At 50.4% G+C, this 20,914-nt stretch overlaps 6 non-coding genes across 6 annotated transcripts; all 6 read right to left on the reverse strand.

Moving 5' to 3' along the window:
- Positions 1-1,753: 1,753 nt before the first annotated feature.
- LOC116750129 lies at positions 1,754-1,846 on the reverse strand. The gene has a single exon (XR_004348858.1). It is a non-coding gene; the product is annotated as a small nucleolar RNA SNORD116 (small nucleolar RNA).
- Positions 1,847-3,785: 1,939 nt separating this feature from the next.
- On the reverse strand, positions 3,786-3,878 carry LOC116750130. Its single transcript, XR_004348859.1, has one exon. It is a non-coding gene; the product is annotated as a small nucleolar RNA SNORD116 (small nucleolar RNA).
- A 1,939-nt stretch (positions 3,879-5,817) lies between these two features.
- LOC116750131 lies at positions 5,818-5,910 on the reverse strand. The gene has a single exon (XR_004348860.1). It is a non-coding gene; the product is annotated as a small nucleolar RNA SNORD116 (small nucleolar RNA).
- Positions 5,911-15,871: 9,961 nt separating this feature from the next.
- LOC116750113 lies at positions 15,872-15,964 on the reverse strand. The gene has a single exon (XR_004348842.1). It is a non-coding gene; the product is annotated as a small nucleolar RNA SNORD116 (small nucleolar RNA).
- A 1,937-nt stretch (positions 15,965-17,901) lies between these two features.
- On the reverse strand, positions 17,902-17,994 carry LOC116750124. Its single transcript, XR_004348853.1, has one exon. It is a non-coding gene; the product is annotated as a small nucleolar RNA SNORD116 (small nucleolar RNA).
- A 2,690-nt stretch (positions 17,995-20,684) lies between these two features.
- On the reverse strand, positions 20,685-20,777 carry LOC116750127. The gene has a single exon (XR_004348856.1). It is a non-coding gene; the product is annotated as a small nucleolar RNA SNORD116 (small nucleolar RNA).
- Positions 20,778-20,914: the final 137 nt, after the last annotated feature.

Below are 20,914 nucleotides of genomic sequence, written 5' to 3' on the forward strand. Positions count from 1 at the left end.
CACATCTTAGGGTGGGTGAACGCCTACCTTCCTGAGTCATCCAGGACCATGCTTAGCAACCTGCCCCCACCTCACTTTGCCAGTTCTCCTTAGCACCTCCAGTCATCACACAACGCGAAACTCTTCTTGCCTTTCCTGACGGCTACCCCTGCCCAGCAACTGCACCTGAGAAGTGGACAGAAATCACGCAGGCTTCGGAATTGGACCGGGGTCTGCAGAGAACGTGATTCATGTGAATGTTAACCTGGGCTTGAGCCCGGACCCTGCTTCCCAAGGACCTCCAGCCTTACTGAGAACTCAATGTTTGTCTGACAGCACGACTGCAGAATGTTAGGCACGTACGTTGCCCGGTATGTGAGAGGGTCTATATGTGTGTTCACGCGTGTGCACATGTGTGACTGTCACTGCTCACGAGGACACGCTTCCGGGATTCTCTGTGTTCCTCTGAATCCGCATCATGGTCTCCGTGTGTCCCTGAGGCCCTCTGCAGAGACACCGAACCGTAAAACCACAGTTTATACACAGCGCGCTGGCTTTGGACACCGCCCTCCCTGAATAGAGAAAGACCCCTTCAAGCTTCTAGAGGCTGAATGTGAACTCTGAAACCCGGAGGTTGTTGAAGTAGACCACGGATTCCCACTCTCCCACAGCCAAGCCTTCTGACCAAAGCACAAAGACCTAACCAGACTTGCCTCCCGGCCGTGGGTGGTACATATACGTGGACCCGGAGATCCTGCCAGCTAGTAGCACATCTGATGTGCACTTGGGGCCAATTCCAGCACTCCCAGAGGCAAGAGGACCTCCGCTGGTCACGCCGACCCTGACCTGTAGCAGGCTACAGGCAAGATGCAGCCCGGCACCACTCAAGGGGCCAACGAAATTCGGCCTATGTGCCAATTCTCGCCAACTAGGCCAAATCACTTTCCGTGGAACTGTAGGAATGCTCACCACAGGAAGTGGTGGGCTTCAGCAACCATGACCCAAGTTCGGACCCCACAGCCGAAACTAGGCTACCATCCCTGCCGTGTTTCGCCAGCACCCAGACAGCAGTGTTGGCGGCCCTGAACCCCGAGGAAACGCACAAATCCTTCCCAGCCTCGTCCTCTGTGCCTCCTCCTGCCCACGGGGAAACTCGACCCTACTGGAAGCCACAGACATCATGCACACAGCAGGACACTGTACACCAGGGATGACAGACGGTAAGCATGTATGCTTTGATGACACAGACCCTACCCCACGGATCCTGGCACTTCTCCACTGCCACCGCGGTGCTACCGATAACCTCGCAGAGATCAAAGGCACTGTCCCCGAGAACCACAGACAGATTGCCAACGGAAGACCTCTGCCACCCAAGGGGACCTGGAAGCTTCAAAGGGCACAGTGCCTGTCCGCGGCAGAGCACCTGGCATCGCCAACAGTGCCCACGTCACTGTTCCACCAACAGACTGCTCCAGATAAATCGCTGGTTGTTCGAAAGGTCTGCGTGCCTCACAGGCCGGCCGCATCATGCCTTCTGGGAGAAAAACTTTTCCCTTTGCACATTTCCAAACAAGGGAACAAAGTGGCCAAAGGGCATGTTCGCATAACTCACCTATCCTCAAGGAGAGCGGCACAGACACCTCAGCATGTCTATCTTCTCTACGTCCTGCAAGACACCCTTTGGGCGTCATTCCTCCGGCAATGGGATCACAACTCTACGCAGGTTACCTACCTCGCTCCTCACTGTCCGTACGCCCGTGAGAGGAAACCTGCTGGACCTCAGACTCGATGAGGAGACGGGAGAGTGTTCTCTCTCATTTTGTTCAGATTTTCCAAGGAATGCATACAGGGGTATCATCATCGATCCAAGCACGTGCTGGGACGCTGCACAACACAACCGGGCATGCCATTCTGGTCTGCAGAGGAGCCATGACTTCCTAGTACTCCAAAACCCTGCGGAATCCACAGCCCCCAGGCCACTCTGCAAGAGCAACAGTCAATTTACTCTTGAAGCCACTGGGCCCGTCTGAGGGAAACCTAATATCCAGGGGCACATCTTAGGGTGGGTGAACGCCTACCTTCCTGAGTCATCCAGGACCATGCTTAGCAACCGGCCCCCACCTCACTTTTCCAGTTCTCCTTAGCACCTCCAGTCATCAGACAACGTGAACGTCTTCTCGCCTTTCCTGACGGCCACCCCTGCCCAGCAACTGCACCTCAGAAGTGGACATAAATCACGCAGTCTTCAGAATTGGACCGGGGTCCTCAGAGAACGTGATTCATGCCAATGTTTACCTGGGCTTGAGCCCGGACCCTGCTTCCCAAGGACCTCTACCCTTACTGAGAACTTAATGTGTGTCTGACAGCACGACTGCAGGAAGTTAGGAACGTACGTTGCCCGGTATGTGAGAGGGTCTATTTGCGTGTTCACGCGTGTGCGCGGGCGTGACTGTCACTGCTCACGAGGACGTGCTTCTGGGCTTCTTTGTGTTCTGCTCAATCTGCATCTTGGCCTCCGTTGGTACCTGAAGCCCTCTGCAGAGACACCGAAGCGTAAAAGCCACAGTTTATACACAGCGCGCTGGCATTGGACACAGCCCCCCCTGAATGGAGAAAGACCCCTTCAGGCTTCAAGAGGCTGAATGCGAACTCTGCAACCCGGAGGCTGTTGAAGTAGGCCAGGGATTCCCGCTCTCCCACAGCCAAGCCTTCTGACCAAAGCTCAAAGACCTAACCAGACTTGCCTCCCGGCCGTGGGTGTGGCATATACGTGGACCTGGAGAAGCGGCCAGCTAGTAGCACATCTGATGTGCACTTGGGGCAACTTCCAGCACTCCCGGAGGCAAGACAACCTCCGCTGGCCGGGCCGACCCTGACCTGCAGGCAGGCTCCAGGCAAGATGCAGCCCGGCACCACTCAAGGGGCTAACGGAATTCGGCCTATGTGCCAGTTCTCGCCAACTAGGCCAAATCGCTTTCTGTGGACCCATAGGAATGTCCACCACAGGAAGCGGTGGGCTTCAGCAACCATGACCCAAGTTCAGACCCCAAAGCCGAAACTGAGCCACCATGCCTGCCATGTTTCGCTAGCACCCACCCAGCAGGGTTGGCGGCCCTGAACCTTGAGGAAGCGCACAAATCCTTGCCAGCCTCGTCCTCCGAGGCCTCCTCCTGCCCACGGGGCAACTCGACCCTATTGGAAGCCACAGATACCGTGCAAACAGGGGGACACTGTACACCAGGGGTGAGAGATCGTAACATGCCTGCTTTGATGACACTGACCCTACCCCACGGATCCTGGCACTTCTCCACTGCCACAGTGACACTACCGAGGACCTCACAGAGACCAAAGGCACTGTCCACGAGAACCACAAACAGATTGCCAACGGAAGACCTCTGCCACCCAAGGGGACCTGGACGCTTCAAAGGGCACAGTGCCTGTCTGCGGCAGCGCACCCGGCATCGCAACAGTGTCCGCGTAGCTGTACCGCCAACAGACTTCTCCAGATAAATCTCTGGCTCTTCGAAAGTCCTGCGTTCCTCACGGGCCGGACGCATCATGCCCTGTGGGAGAAACAATTTTAGCTTGGCACATTCCCAAACAAGGTAACAAAGTGCCCAAAGGTCACGTTCGCATAACTCACCTATCCTCCAGGAGAGCGGCACAGACGCATCAGCGTATCTATTTTCTCTACGTCCTGCAAGACACCCTTTGGGCGTCATGCCTCCGGCAATGGGATCACAACTCTACGCAGGTTACCTACCTCGCTCCTCAATGTCCCCTATGCCCGAGACAGGAAACGTGCTGGACCTCAGACTCGATGAGGAGACGGGAGAGTGTTCTCTCTCATTTTGTTCAGATTTTCCAAGGAATGCATACAGGGGTATCATCATCGATCCAAGCACGTGCTGGGACGCTGCACAACACAACCGGGCATGCCATTCTGGTCTGCAGAGGAGCCATGACTTCCTAGTACTCCAAAACCCTGCGGAATCCACAGCCCCCAGGCCACTCTGCAAGAGCAACAGTCAATTTACTCTTGAAGCCACTGGGCCCGTCTGAGGGAAACCTAATATCCAGGGGCACATCTTAGGGTGGGTGAACGCCTACCTTCCTGAGTCATCCAGGACCATGCTTAGCAACCGGCCCCCACCTCACTTTTCCAGTTCTCCTTAGCACCTCCAGTCATCAGACAACGTGAACGTCTTCTCGCCTTTCCTGACGGCCACCCCTGCCCAGCAACTGCACCTCAGAAGTGGACATAAATCACGCAGTCTTCAGAATTGGACCGGGGTCCTCAGAGAACGTGATTCATGCCAATGTTTACCTGGGCTTGAGCCCGGACCCTGCTTCCCAAGGACCTCTACCCTTACTGAGAACTTAATGTGTGTCTGACAGCACGACTGCAGGAAGTTAGGAACGTACGTTGCCCGGTATGTGAGAGGGTCTATTTGCGTGTTCACGCGTGTGCGCGGGCGTGACTGTCACTGCTCACGAGGACGTGCTTCTGGGCTTCTTTGTGTTCTGCTCAATCTGCATCTTGGCCTCCGTTGGTACCTGAAGCCCTCTGCAGAGACACCGAAGCGTAAAAGCCACAGTTTATACACAGCGCGCTGGCATTGGACACAGCCCCCCCTGAATGGAGAAAGACCCCTTCAGGCTTCAAGAGGCTGAATGCGAACTCTGCAACCCGGAGGCTGTTGAAGTAGGCCAGGGATTCCCGCTCTCCCACAGCCAAGCCTTCTGACCAAAGCTCAAAGACCTAACCAGACTTGCCTCCCGGCCGTGGGTGTGGCATATACGTGGACCTGGAGAAGCGGCCAGCTAGTAGCACATCTGATGTGCACTTGGGGCAACTTCCAGCACTCCCGGAGGCAAGACAACCTCCGCTGGCCGGGCCGACCCTGACCTGCAGGCAGGCTCCAGGCAAGATGCAGCCCGGCACCACTCAAGGGGCTAACGGAATTCGGCCTATGTGCCAGTTCTCGCCAACTAGGCCAAATCGCTTTCTGTGGACCCATAGGAATGTCCACCACAGGAAGCGGTGGGCTTCAGCAACCATGACCCAAGTTCAGACCCCAAAGCTGAAACTGAGCCACCATGCCTGCCATGTTTCGCTAGCACCCACCCAGCAGGGTTGGCGGCCCTGAACCTTGAGGAAGCGCACAAATCCTTGCCAGCCTCGTCCTCCGAGGCCTCCTCCTGCCCACGGGGCAACTCGACCCTATTGGAAGCCACAGGTACCGTGCAAACAGGGGGACACTGTACACCAGGGGTGAGAGATCGTAACATGCCTGCTTTGATGACACTGACCCTACCCCACGGATCCTGGCACTTCTCCACTGCCACAGTGACACTACCGAGGACCTCACAGAGACCAAAGGCACTGTCCACGAGAACCACAAACAGATTGCCAACGGAGGACCTCTGCCACCCAAGGGGACCTGGACGCTTCAAAGGGCACAGTGCCTGTCTGCGGCAGCGCACCCGGCATCGCAACATTGTCCGCGTAGCTGTACCGCCAACAGACTTCTCCAGATAAATCTCTGGCTCTTCGAAAGTCCTGCGTTCCTCACGGGCCGGACGCATCGTGCCCTGTGGGAGAAACAATTTTAGCTTGGCACATTCCCAAACAAGGTAACAAAGTGCCCAAAGGTCACGTGCGCATAACTTACCTATCCTCCAGGAGAGCGGCACAGACGCATCAGCGTATCTATTTTCTCTACGTCCTGCAAGACACCCTTTGGGCGTCATGCCTCCGGCAATGGGATCACAACTCTACGCAGGTTACCTACCTCGCTCCTCAATGTCCCCTATGCCCGAGACAGGAAACGTGCTGGACCTCAGACTCGATGAGGAGACGGGAGAGTGTTCTCTCTCATTTTGTTCAGATTTTCCAAGGAATGCATACAGGGGTATCATCATCGATCCAAGCACGTGCTGGGACGCTTCACAACACAACCGGGCATGCCATTCTGGTCTGCAGAGGAGCCATGACTTCCTAGTACTCCAAAACCCTGCGGAATCCACAGCCCTCAGGCCACTCTGCAAGAGCAACAGTCAATTTACTCTTGAAGCCACTGGGCCCGTCTGAGGGAAACCTAATATCCAGGGGCACATCTTAGGGTGGGTGAACGCCTACCTTCCTGAGTCATCCAGGACCATGCTTAGCAACCGGCCCCCACCTCACTTTTCCAGTTCTCCTTAGCACCTCCAGTCATCAGACAACGTGAACGTCTTCTCGCCTTTCCTGACGGCCACCCCTGCCCAGCAACTGCACCTCAGAAGTGGACATAAATCACGCAGTCTTCAGAATTGGACCGGGGTCCTCAGAGAACGTGATTCATGCCAATGTTTACCTGGGCTTGAGCCCGGACCCTGCTTCCCAAGGACCTCTACCCTTACTGAGAACTTAATGTGTGTCTGACAGCACGACTGCAGGAAGTTAGGAACGTACGTTGCCCGGTATGTGAGAGGGTCTATTTGCGTGTTCACGCGTGTGCGCGGGCGTGACTGTCACTGCTCACGAGGACGTGCTTCTGGGCTTCTTTGTGTTCTGCTCAATCTGCATCTTGGCCTCCGTTGGTACCTGAAGCCCTCTGCAGAGACACCGAAGCGTAAAAGCCACAGTTTATACACAGCGCGCTGGCATTGGACACAGCCCCCCCTGAATGGAGAAAGACCCCTTCAGGCTTCAAGAGGCTGAATGCGAACTCTGCAACCCGGAGGCTGTTGAAGTAGGCCAGGGATTCCCGCTCTCCCACAGCCAAGCCTTCTGACCAAAGCTCAAAGACCTAACCAGACTTGCCTCCCGGCCGTGGGTGTGGCATATACGTGGACCTGGAGAAGCGGCCAGCTAGTAGCACATCTGATGTGCACTTGGGGCAACTTCCAGCACTCCCGGAGGCAAGACAACCTCCGCTGGCCGGGCCGACCCTGACCTGCAGGCAGGCTCCAGGCAAGATGCAGCCCGGCACCACTCAAGGGGCTAACGGAATTCGGCCTATGTGCCAGTTCTCGCCAACTAGGCCAAATCGCTTTCTGTGGACCCATAGGAAGCGGTGGGCTTCAGCAACCATGACCCAAGTTCAGACCCCAAAGCCGAAACTGGGCCACCATGCCTGCCATGTTTCGCTAGCACCCACCCAGCAGGGTTGGCGGCCCTGAACCTTGAGGAAGCGCACAAATCCTTGCCAGCCTCGTCCTCCAAGGCCTCCTCCTGCCCACGGGGCAACTCGACCCTATTGGAAGCCACAGATACCGTGCAAACAGGGGGACACTGTACACCAGGGGTGAGAGATCGTAACATGCCTGCTTTGATGACACTGACCCTACCCCACGGATCCTGGCACTTCTCCGCTGCCACAGTGACACTACCGAGGACCTCACAGAGACCAAAGGCACTGTCCCCGAGAACCACAAACAGATTGCCAACGGAAGACCTCTGCCACTCAAGGGGACCTGGACGCTTCAAAGGGCACAGTGCCTGTCTGCGGCAGCGTACCCGGCATCGCAACAGTGTCCGCGTTGCTGTTCCGCCAACAGACTGCTCCAGATAAATCTCTGGCTCTTTGAAATTCCTGCGAGGTTTTGTGGGAAGATGGCGGAAGAGTAAGACGCGGAGATCGCCTTCCTCTCCACGGATACAACAGAAATACATCTACACGTGGAACAACTCCTACAGAACACCTACTGAAGGCTGGCAGAAGACCTCAGAGCTCCCAAAAGGCAAGAAACTCCCCACGTACCTGGGTAGGGCAAAAGAAAAAAAGAAAAAACAGAGAAAAAAGAATAAGGACGGCACCTGCACCAGTGGGAGGGAGCTGTGAAGGAGGAAAAGTTTCCACACACTAGGAAGCCCCTCCGCGGGCGGAGACTGCGGGAGGCGGAGGGGGGAGCTTCGGGACCGCGGAGTGGTGCACAGCGACGGGTGTGGAGGGCAAAGCGGGGAGATTCCTGCACAGACGATCGGTGCCGACCGGCACTCACCAACCCGAGAGGCTTGTCTGCTCACCCGCCGGGGCGGGCGGGGCTGCGAGCTGAGGCTCGGGTTTCGGTTTTGGACGCAGCGCAGGGAGAGGACTGGGATTGGCGGCTTGAACATAGCCTGAAGGGGTTAGTGCACCACGGCTAGCCGGGAGGGAGTTCGGGGAAAAGCCTGCACCTGCCGAAGAGGCAAGAGACTTTTTCTTCCCTCTTTGTTTCCTGGTGCGCGAGGAGAGGGGTTTAAGAGCGCTGCTTAAATGAACTCCAGAGACGGGCGCGAGCCGCGGCTAAAAGCGCGAACCCCAGAGACGGGCGCGAGCCGCGGCTAAAAGCGCGAACCCCAGAGACGGGCGCGAGCCGCGGATAAAAGCGCGAACCCCAGAGACGGGCGCGAGCCGCGGCTAAAACCGCGGATCCCAGAGACGGGCGGGAGACGCTAAGGCTGCTGCTGCCGCCACCAAGGGGCCTGTGCGCGAGCACAGGTCACTCTCCACACCCCTCTTCCACGGAGCCTGTGCAGCCCGCCACTGCCAGGTTCCCGGGATACAGGGCCAACTTCCCCGGGAGTACGCACAGCGGGTCTCAGGCTGGAGCATCGTCACGCTGGCCTCTGCCGCCGCAGGCCCGCCCCGCACGCAGTGCCCCTCCCTCCCCCCTGGCCTGAGTGCGCCAGAGCCCCCGAATCAGCGGCTTCTTTAACCCCATACTGTCTGAGCAAAAAACAGACGCCCTCCAGCAACCTACACGCAGAGGCAGGGCCAAATCCAAAGCTGAGCCCCTGTGAGCTGTGAGAACAAAGAAGAGAAAGGGAAATCTCTCCCAGCAGCCACAGAAGCAGCGGATTAAAGCTCCACAATCAACTTGATATACCCTGCATCTGTGGAATACCTGAATAGACAGGGAGTGATCCCAAATTGAAGAGGTGGAATTTAGGAGTGAGATCTGTGATTTTTTTCCCTTTTCCTCTTTTTGTGAATGTGTACATGTATGCTTCTGTGTGAGATCTTGTCTGTATACTCTTGCTTCCACCACTTGTCCTAGGGCTCTATCCGTCCATGATTTTTTTTTAAAAATTCTTTTTCTTAATAATTAAGTTTAATTGTAATAACTTTATTATACTTTACCTTCGTTCTTTCTTTCCTTCCTTCCTTCCTTCCCTCCTTTAGACAACGGATCACCCCAAATTGAGGAGGTGGTCTCTGAGAGCAAGATTTATGATTTTTCCCCCTTTACCTCTTTTTGTGAACGTGTATGTGTATGCTTCTGTGTAAGATTTTCTCTGTATAGCTTTGCTTCCAACATTTGTCCTAAGGTTCTATCCGGCCCTTTTTTTTTTCTAAATATTTTTTAATTCAATAACTATATTATACTTTATTTTATTTTTACTGTATCTTCTTTCTTTCTTTTTTCCTTCTTTCCCTCCTTCCTCCCTTCCTTCCTCCCTCCCTCCTTCCTTTCTTTCCTTCTTTCTTCCTTCCTTCCTTTCCTCCTTTCCTTCTTTCTTTCCTCATACTTCTACTAATTCTCTCTACATTTTCTCCTTCTTTCCCTCCTCCCTTCCTTCCTCCCTCCCTCCCTCCCTCCCTCCTTTCTTTCCTTCTTTGCTTCTTTCTTCCTTCCTTCCTTTCCTCCTTTCCTTCTTTCTTTCCTCATACTTCTACTAATTCTCTCTACATTTTCTCCTTCTTTCCCTCCTCCCTTCCTTCCTCCCTCCCTCCCTCCTTTCTTTCCTTCTTTGCTTCTTTCTTCCTTCCTTCCTTTCCTCCTTTCCTTCTTTCTTTCCTCATACTTCTACTAATTCTCTCTACATTTTCTCCTTCTTTCCCTCCTTCCTTCCTTCTTTCCTCCCTCCCTCCCTCCCTCCTTTCTTTCCTTCTTTGCTTCTTTCTTCCTTCCTTCCTTTCCTCCTTTCCTTCTTTCTTTCCTCATACTTCTACTAATTCTCTCTACTTTTTCTCCCTTTTATTCTGAGCCGTGTGGATGAAAGGCTCTTGGTGCTCCAGCCCAGGAGTCAGGGCTCTTCCTCTGAGGTAGGAGAGCCAACTTCAGGACACTGGTCAGCAAGAGACCTCCCAGCTCCACATAATATTAAATGGTGGAAATCTCCCAGAGACCTCCATCTTAACACCAGCACCCAGCTTCACTCAACGACCAGCAAGCCACAGTGCTGGACAACCTATGCCAAACAACTAGCAAAACAGGAACACAACCCCACCCATTAGCAGAGAGGCTGCCTAAAATCATAATAAGGCCACAGACACCCCAAAACACACCACCAGACGTGAACCTGCCCACTAGAGAGACAAGATCCAGCCTCATCCAGCACAACACAGGCACTAGTCCCCTTCACCAGGAAGCCTACACAACCCACTGAAACAACCTTAGCCACTGGAGACAGACATCAAAAACAACGGGAACTACGAACGTGCAGCCTGCAAAAAGGAGACCCCAAACACAGTAAGATAAGCAAAATGAGAAGACAGAAAAACACACAGCAGATGAAGGAGCAAGATAAAAACCCACCAGACCTAACAAATGAAGAGGAAATAGGCAATCTACCTGAAAAAGAATTCAGAATAATGATAGTAAGGATGATCCAAAATCTTGGAAGTAGAATGGACAAAATGCAAGAAACAGTTAACAAGGACCTAGAAGACATAAAGATGAAACAAGCAACGATGAACAACGCAATAAATGAAATTAAAAGTACTCTAGATAGGATCAATAGCAGAATAACTGAGGCAGAAGAACGGATAAGTGACCTGGAAGATAAAGTAGTGGAAATAACTACTGCAGAGCAGAATAAAGAAAAAAGAATGAAAAGAACTGAGGACAGTCTCAGAGACCTCTGGGACAACATTAAACGCACCAACATTCGAATTATAGGGGTTCCAGAAGAAGAAGAAAAAAAGAAAGGGACTGAGAAAATATTTGAAGAGATTATAGTTGAAAACTTCCCTAATATGGGAAAGGAAATAGTTAATCAAGTCCAGGAAGCACAGAGAGTCCCATACAGGATAAATACAAGGAGAAATACGCCAAGACACATATTAATCAAACTGTCAAAAATTAAATACAAAGAAAGCATATTAAAAGCAGCAAGGGAAAAACAACAAATAACACACAAGGGAATCCCCATAAGGTTAACAGCTGATCTCTCAGCAGAAACCCTACAAGCCAGAAGGGAGTGGCAGGACATACTAAAAGTGATGAAGGAGAAAAACCTGCAACCAAGACTACTCTACCCAGCAAGGATCTCATTCAGATTTGATGGAGAAATTAAAACCTTTACAGACAAGCAAAAGCTGAGAGAGTTCAGCACCACCAAACCAGCTTTACAACAAATGCTAAAGGAACTTCTCTAGACAAGAAACACAAGAGAAGGAAACGACCTATAATAACGAACCCAAAACAATATAGAAAATGGGAATAGGAACATACATATCGATAATTACCTTAAATGTAAATGGACTAAATGCTCCCACCAAAAGACACAGATTGGCTGAATGGATACAAAAACAAGACCCTTATATATGCTGTCTACAAGAGACCCACTTCAGACCTAGAGACACATACAGACTGAAAGTGAGGGGATGGAAAAAGATATTCCATGCAAATGGAAACCAAAAGAAAGCTGGAGTAGCAATTCTCATATCAGACAAAATAGACTTTAAAATAAGGACTATTAAAAGGGACAAAGAAGGACACTACATAATGATCAAGGGATCGATCCAAGAAGAAGATATAACAATTGTAAATATTTATGCACCCAACATAGGAGCACCTCAATACATAAGGCAAATACTAACAGCCATAGAAGGGGAGATCGACAGTAACACATTCATAGTAGGGGACTTTAACACCCCACTTTCACCCATGGACAGATCATCCAAAATGAAAATAAATAAAGAAACACAAGCTTTAAATGATACATTACACAAGATGGACTTAATTGATATTTATAGGACACTCCATCCAAAAACAACACAATACACATTTTTCTCAAGTGCTCATGGAACATTCTCCAGGATAGATCATATCTTGGGTCACAAATCAAGCCTTGGTAAATTTAAGAAAACTGAAATTGTATCAAGTATCTTTTCTGACCACCACGCCATGAGACTAGATATCAATTACAGGAAAAGATCTGTAAAAAATACAAACACATGGAGGCTAAACAATACACTACTTAATAATGAAGTGATCACTGAAGAAATCAAAGAGGAAATAAAAAAATACCTAGAAACAAATGACAATGGAGACACAACGACCCAAAACCTATGGGATGCAGCAAAAGCAGTTCTAAGGGGGAAGTTTATAGAAATACAAGCCCACCTTAAGAAGCAGGAAACATCTCGAATAAACAACCTAACCTTGCACCTCAAGCAATTAGAGAAAGAAGAACAAAAAAACCCCAAAGCTAGCAGAAGGAAAGAAATCATAAAAATCAGATCAGAAATAAATGAAAAAGAAATGAAGGAAACAATAGCAAAGATCAATAAAACGAAAAGCTGGTTCTTTGAGAAGATAAACAAAATTGATAAACCACTAGCCAGACTCATCAAGAAAAAAAAGGAGAAGACTCAAATCAATAGAATTAGAAATGAAAAAGGAGATGTAACAACTGACACTGCAGAAATTAAAAAAATCATGAGAGATTACTACAAGCAACTCTATGCCAATAAAATGGACAATCTGGAAGAAATGGACAAATTCTTAGAAATGCACAACCTGCCAAGACTGAATCAGGAAGAAATGGAAAATATGAACAGGCCAATCACAAGTACTGAAATTGAAACTGTGATTAAAAATCTTCCAACAAACAAAAGCCCAGGACCAGATGGCTTCACAGGTGAATTCTACCAAACGTTTAGAGAAGAGCTAACACCTATCCTTCTCGAACTCTTCCAAAACATAGCAGAGGGAGGAACACTCCCAAATTCCTTCTACAAGGCCACCATCACCTTGATACCAAAACCAGACAAGGATGTCACAAAGAAAGAAAACTACAGGCCAATATCACTGATGAACATAGATGCAAAAATCCTCAACAAAATACTAGCAAACAGAATCCAACAGCACATTAAAAGGATCATACACCATGATCAAGTGGGGTTTATTCCAGGAATGCAAGGATTCTTCAATATACGCAAATCTATCCATGTGATAAACCATATTAACAAATTGAAGGAGAAAAACCATATGATCATCTCAATAGATGCAGAGAAAGCCTTCGACAAAAGTCAACACCCATTTATGATAAAAACCCTCCAGAAAGTAGGCATAGAGGGAACTTTCCTCAACATAATAAAGGCCATATATGACAAGCCCACAGCAAACATCATCCTCAATGGTGAAAAACTGAAAGCATTTCCACTCAGATCAGGAACAAGACAAGGTTGCCCACTCTCACCACTCTTATTCAACATAGTTTTGGAAGTTTTAGCCACAGCAATCAGAGAAGAAAAGGAAATAAAAGGAATCCAAATCGGAAAAGAAGAAGTAAAGCTGTCACTGTTTGCAGATGACATGATACTATACATAGAGAATCCTAAAGATGCTACCAGAAAACTACTAGAGCTAATCAATGAATTTGGTAAAGTAGCAGGATACAAAATTAATGCGCAGAAATCTCTGGCATTCCTATATACTAATGATGAAAAATCTGAAAGTGAAATCAAGAAAACACTCCCATTTACCATTGCAACAAAAAGAATAAAATATCTAGGAATAAACCTACCTAAGGAGACAAAAGACCTGTATGCAGAAAATTATAAGACACTGATGAAAGAAATTAAAGATGATACAAATAGATGGAGAGATATACCATGTTCTTGGATGGGAAGAATCAACATTGTGAAAATGACTCTACTACCCAAAGCAATCTACAGATTCAATGCAATCCCTATCAAACTACCACTGGCATTTTTCACAGAACTAGAACAAAAAATTTCGCAATTTGTATGGAAACACAAAAGACCCCGAATAGCCAAAGCAATCTTGAGAACGAAAAAAGGAGCTGGAGGAATCAGGCTCCCTGACTTCAGACTATACTACAAAGCAACAGTAATCAAGACAGTATGGTACTGGCACAAAAACAGAAAGATAGATCAGTGGAACAGGATAGAAAGCCCAGAGATAAACCCACGCACATATGGACACCTTATCTTTGATAAAGGAGGCAGGAATGTGCAGTGGAGAAAGGACAGCCTCTTCAATAAATGGTGCTGGGAAAACTGGACAGGTACATGTAAAAGTATGAGATTAGATCACTCCCTAACACCATACACAAAAATAAGCTCAAAATGGATTAAAGACCTAAATGTAAGGCCAGAAACTATCAAACTCTTAGAGGAAAACATAGGCAGAACACTCTATGACATAAATCACAGCAAGATCCTTTCTGACCCACCTCCTAGAGTAATGGAAATAAAAACAAAAATAAACAAATGGGACCTATAGAAACTTCAAAGCTTTTGCACAGCAAAGGAAACCATAATCAAGACCAAAAGACAACCCTCAGAATGGGAGAAAACATTTGCAAATGAAGCAACTGACAAAGGATTCATCTCCAAAATGTACAAGCAGCTCATGCAGCTCAATAACAAAAAAACAAACAACCCCATCCAAAAATGGGCAGAAGACCTAAATAGACATTTCTCCAAAGAAGATATACAGAATGCCAACAAACACATGAAAGAATGCTCAACATCATTAATCATTAGAGAAATGCAAATCAAAACTACAATGAGATATCGTCTCACACCAGTCAGAATGGCCATCATCAAAAAATCTAGAAACAATAAATGCTGGAGAGGGTGTGGAGAAAAGGGGACACTCTTGCACTGCTGGTGGGAATGTGAATTGGTTCAGCCACTGTGGAGAACAGTATGGAGGTTCCTTAGAAAACTACAAATAGAATTACCATATGACCCAGCAATCCCACTACTGGGCATATACCCTGAGAAAACCAAAATTCAAAAAGAGTCATGTACCAAAATGTTCATTGCAGCTCTATTTACAATAGCCCGGAGATGGAAACAACCTAAGCGCCCATCATCGGACGAATGGATAAAGAAGATGTGGCACATATACACAATGGAATATTACTCAGCCTTAAAAAGAAATGAAGTTGAGCTATTTGTAATGAGATGGATAGACCTAGAGTCTGTCATACAGAGTGAAGTGAGTCAGAAAGAAAAAGACAAATACCGTTATGCTGACACATATATATGGAATTTAAGGGGAAAAAATGTCATGAAGAACCTAGGGGTAAGACAGGAATAAAGACGCAGACCTACTGGAGAACGGACTTGAGGATATGGGGAGGGGGAAGGGTGAGTTTTGACAGGGCGAGAGAGAGTCATGGACATATACACACTAACAAACGTAGTAAAGTAGATAGCTAGGGGGAAGCAGCCGCAAGGCACAGGGATATTAGCTCGGGGCTTTGTGACAGCCTGGAGGGGTGGGATGGGGAGAGTGGGAGGGAGGGAGACGCAAGAGGAAAGACATATGGGAACATATGTATATGTATAGCTGATTCACTTTGTTATAAAGCAGAAACTAACACACCACCGTAAAGCAATTATACCCTAATAAAGATGTTTAAAAAAAAAAAAAAAAAAGTCCTACGAGCCTCACGGGCCGGACACATCATGCCCTGTGGGAAAAACAATTTTAGCTTTGCACATTCCCAAACAAGGTAACAAAGTGCCCAAAGGGCATGTACGCATAACTCACCTATCCTCCAGGAGAGCGGCACAGACACATCAGCATATCTATTTTCTCTACGTCCTGCAAGACACCCTTTGGGCGTCATGCCTCCGGCAATGGGATCACAGCTCTACGCAGGTTACCTACCTCGCTCCTCACTGTCCCCTATGCCCGAGAGAAGAAACGTGCTGGACCTCAGACTCGATGAGGAGACGGTAGAGTGTTCTCACTCATTTTGTTCAGATTTTCCAAGGAATGCATACAAGGGTGTCATCATCGATCCAAGCACGTGCTGGGACGCTGCACAACACAACCGCGCATGCCATGCAGGTCTCCAGAGCAGCCATGACCTCGTAGTACTCCAAAACCCTGGGGAATCCACAGCCCTCAGGCCACTCTGCAAGAGCAACAGTCAATCTACTCTTGAAGACACTGGGCCCGTCTGAGGAAAACCTAATATCCAGTGGCACATCTTAGGGTGGGTGAACGCCTACCTTCCTGAGTCATCCAGGACCATGCTTAGCAACCTGCCCCCACCTCACTTTGCCAGTTCTCCTTAGCACCTCCAGTCATCACACAACGCGAAACTCTTCTTGCCTTTCCTGACGGCTACCCCTGCCCAGCAACTGCACCTGAGAAGTGGACAGAAATCACGCAGGCTTCGGAATTGGACCGGGGTCTGCAGAGAACGTGATTCATGTGAATGTTAACCTGGGCTTGAGCCCGGACCCTGCTTCCCAAGGACCTCCAGCCTTACTGAGAACTCAATGTTTGTCTGACAGCACGACTGCAGAATGTTAGGCACGTACGTTGCCCGGTATGTGAGAGGGTCTATATGTGTGTTCACGCGTGTGCACATGTGTGACTGTCACTGCTCACGAGGACACGCTTCCGGGATTCTCTGTGTTCCTCTGAATCCGCATCATGGTCTCCGTGTGTCCCTGAGGCCCTCTGCAGAGACACCGAACCGTAAAACCACAGTTTATACACAGCGCGCTGGCTTTGGACACCGCCCTCCCTGAATAGAGAAAGACCCCTTCAAGCTTCTAGAGGCTGAATGTGAACTCTGAAACCCGGAGGTTGTTGAAGTAGACCACGGATTCCCACTCTCCCACAGCCAAGCCTTCTGACCAAAGCACAAAGACCTAACCAGACTTGCCTCCCGGCTGTGGGTGGTACATATACGTGGACCCGGAGATCCTGCCAGCTAGTAGCACATCTGATGTGCACTTGGGGCCAATTCCAGCACTCCCAGAGGCAAGAGGACCTCCGCTGGTCACGCCGACCCTGACCTGTAGCAGGCTACAGGCAAGATGCAGCCCGGCACCACTCAAGGGGCCAACGAAATTCGGCCTATGTGCCAATTCTCGCCAACTAGGCCAAATCACTTTCCGTGGAACCGTAGGAATGCTCACCACAGGAAGTGGTGGGCTTCAGCAACCATGACCCAAGTTCGGACCCCACAGCCGAAACTAGGCTACCATCCCTGCCGTGTTTCGCCAGCACCCAGACAGCAGTGTTGGCGGCCCTGAACCCCGAGGAAACGCACAAATCCTTCCCAGCCTCGTCCTCTGTGCCTCCTCCTGCCCACGGGGAAACTCGACCCTACTGGAAGCCACAGACATCATGCACACAGCAGGACACTGTACACCAGGGATGACAGACGGTAAGCATGTATGCTTTGATGACACGGACCCTACCCCACGGATCCTGGCACTTCTCCACTGCCACCGCGGTGCTACCGATAACCTCGCAGAGATCAAAGGCACTGTCCCCGAGAACCACAGACAGATTGCCAACGGAAGACCTCTGCCACCCAAGGGGACCTGGAAGCTTCAAAGGGCACAGTGCCTGTCCGCGGCAGAGCACCTGGCATCGCCAACAGTGCCCACGTCACTGTTCCACCAACAGACTGCTCCAGATAAATCGCTGGTTGTTCGAAAGGTCTGCGTGCCTCACAGGCCGGCCGCATCATGCCTTCTGGGAGAAAAACTTTTCCCTTTGCACATTTCCAAACAAGGGAACAAAGTGGCCAAAGGGCATGTTCGCATAACTCACCTATCCTCAAGGAGAGCGGCACAGACACCTCAGCATGTCTATCTTCTCTACGTCCTGCAAGACACCCTTTGGGCGTCATTCCTCCGGCAATGGGATCACAACTCTACGCAGGTTACCTACCTCGCTCCTCACTGTCCGTACGCCCGTGAGAGGAAACCTGCTGGACCTCAGACTCGATGAGGAGACGGTAGAGTGTTCTCACTCATTTTGTTCAGATTTTCCAAGGAATGCATACAGGGGCGTCATCATCGAACCAAGCACATGCTGGGACGCTGCAGAACACAACCGGGCATGCCATGCGGGTCTGCAGAAGAGCCATGACCTCGTAGTACTCCAAAACCCTGAGGAATCCACAGCCCCCAGGCCACTCTGCAAGAGCAACAGTCAATCTACTCTTGAAGCCACTGGGCCCGCCTGAGGAACACCTAATATCCAAAGGCACATTTTAGTGTGGCTGAACGCCTACCTTCCTGTGTTAACCACGTCTACGCTCGGAAACGTGGGACCGCCTCACTTTTTCCAGTTCTCCTCGGCACCTCCAGTCGTCAGCCCACACAAACGTCCTCTTGTCTTTGCTGACGGCCAGCCTTGCCAAGCAGCTGCCCCTGAGATGTGGACAGAAATCATGCAGGATTCAGAAGTGAACGGGCGTCCTTAGGGAACATGATTTATACTAACATATACCTGGGCTGGAGCCCTGAACCTGCTTCACAAGGACCTCTGTCCCTTACCAAGAACTGAAAGTGTGTCTGACAGCATGACTGCAGGAACTTAGGCATGTACGTTGGCCTTTGTGTGTGAGGGTGTATGTGTGTGTTCCTGCGTGTGCGCGTGTGTGACTATGACTACGCACGATGATGTGCTTGTGGGTTTCTGTGTGGAACTCTGAATCCCCGTCTTGGTCTTTGTGTGTCCTTGAGGCCCTCTGCAGTGACACTGAATAGTAAATGTCGCAGGTTATACACAATCCCCTGACTTTGGACCACCCCACTGAATGGAGAAATACCCCTGCCAGCTTCAAGAGGCCATATGCTAACTTTGACCACCAGAGGCTGTTGAAATAGGCAACCGACTCCCGCTATCCCTCAGCCATGCCTTCTCACCAAAGCACAAAGTGTCGAGGAGACCTGCCTCCCAGCCGTGAGTGTCACATCTACATGGACCTAGAGACCTTGCTAGCTATTAGCACATCAGATGTGCACCTGGGGTCACTCCCAGCGCTTTTGGAAGCAAGGGAACCTCCGATGGATGGCGTTGACAATGACCTGCTGCTGGCTGCAGACAAAATGCAACCCGGTACCTCTCAAGGGTCTAATGGACTTCAGCCCAAGTGCGACTTCTCGCCAACTAGGCCAAATCACTTTCCGTGGACCCGTTGGAATGCCCACCATGGCAAGAGGTGGTCTTCAGTAACCATGACCCAGGTTCAAACCCCACGGTTAAAACTAGGCCACCTCTCCGGCCACATCTCGGCCAGCTCCCCTCTGGCAGGATTCAGCGCCCTGAATCCCGAGGAAACACTCAAACACTCGGCAACCTTGTCCTCACTGCCCTCCTCCTGCCCACATGGCGACTGGACCCTACTAGAAGCCAGAGATAACATGCGAATACGGGGACACTGTACACCAGGGAAGACAGACCACAAGCATTTCTGCTTTGATGACGCCGAACCCACACCATACATCCTGGCACTTCTCCACTGCCACAGCAAAACTTCTGAGGACCTCACAGAGAAAAGCACTGTCCGCGAGGACCACAGACAAACTTCCAACGGAAGACCTCTGCCACATGAGGAGACCTGGAAGCCAGTAAGGGAAAAGTGGCTGTCAAGGTCAGCGCACCTGGCATCACAACAATGCGCCCATCTCTACCATGCCAACGGACTGCTTCGGATAAACCTCTGGCTGTTAGACAGGCATCCGTACCTCATGGGCCGGCTGCGTCACGCCTTCCGGGAAAAACACTTTCGCTTTGCACACTCCCAAACTAGGGAACAAAGTGGCCAAAGGGCATGTTAGCATACCTCACCTACCCCGAGCAGGCCAGCACATACTCCTCAGCATATCGATCTTTTCTAGCTTACGCAAGACACCCTTTGGGAATCATTTCTCCGGCAACGGGATCACAAGTCTACACAGGTTACCTACCTCATCGCATCCACATGAACCGCCAAAGCCATCCTCTCCATAGGCAGGTGATGCCAGCCCATCATGTACATGACAAATCCTTGAGAAGCCGAGGCCAGAGCCTGCAACCCAATGATGACAGCCCATGCCACAACATCACGTAGGACCTGTCCTTTCCATGCCTTACCTTCCTGTCCAGACCATCAGCCACGACGCAGGCTTAAATGCAACACTCGGATCTCACCCCACTCCACGATGACCCACGGGGGGAAAACACTGTGCCAGGAATTGCAATACAGGAGCTGACAAGCGCAACACCGAGGCCTAATCCATCAGCCCCCTTGCGCCGATGCCCAACGTCAGCCCCCACACACCCACTGCTCCAGCCCCACTGGGCACTCAAGAACTTCACCATGACAAACGCAAAAACAGGGAGGGCCACAGGCCTGGCCTGAGTCTCCGGGCTCCAACCAGGGAAGCTTTCTCATTTTGGCTTCCAGAATTAACACCCAAAGCGGCACAAAAGAACCATGACACTGGCCAAAACATACCTCCCAAGCTGCAAGCTCACTGCACCTACCTCAGCCCACACTCTGACTCTGAACATCAGCAGGTGAGCCTGCCCCCTCACATTCCCTCATCGGCCTTTCAGCAGGGACCTGGGATTCATAGATGACCCAGTTTATGTGCAGACACGGTCCACCCTCAGACAGAAACCTCTCCAGTGCTGGAGTACTGGGTGGTATTTGCATGTATGTCAGGAGGGGATGATGACCCTCACTCCTCACTGTGCCCTAACCCCGAGAGAGGAAACGTGCTGGACCTCAGTTTCGATAAGGAGACGGTAGAGTGTTCTCACTCATTTTGTTCAGATTTTCCATGGAATGCATACAAGGGTGTCATCATCGATCTGAATACATGCTGGGAAGCTGCAGAACATAACCAGGCAGGCCATGCGGCTCTGCAGAGGAGACATTACCCTGGAGTACTCCAACAGCCTGGGGAATCCACAGTCCTCAGACCACTCAGCAAAAGCAAACATCAATCCA

Source organism: Phocoena sinus, chromosome 2, assembly GCF_008692025.1.
Source record: "Phocoena sinus isolate mPhoSin1 chromosome 2, mPhoSin1.pri, whole genome shotgun sequence".
NCBI classification, from domain to species: domain Eukaryota; kingdom Metazoa; phylum Chordata; class Mammalia; order Artiodactyla; family Phocoenidae; genus Phocoena; species Phocoena sinus.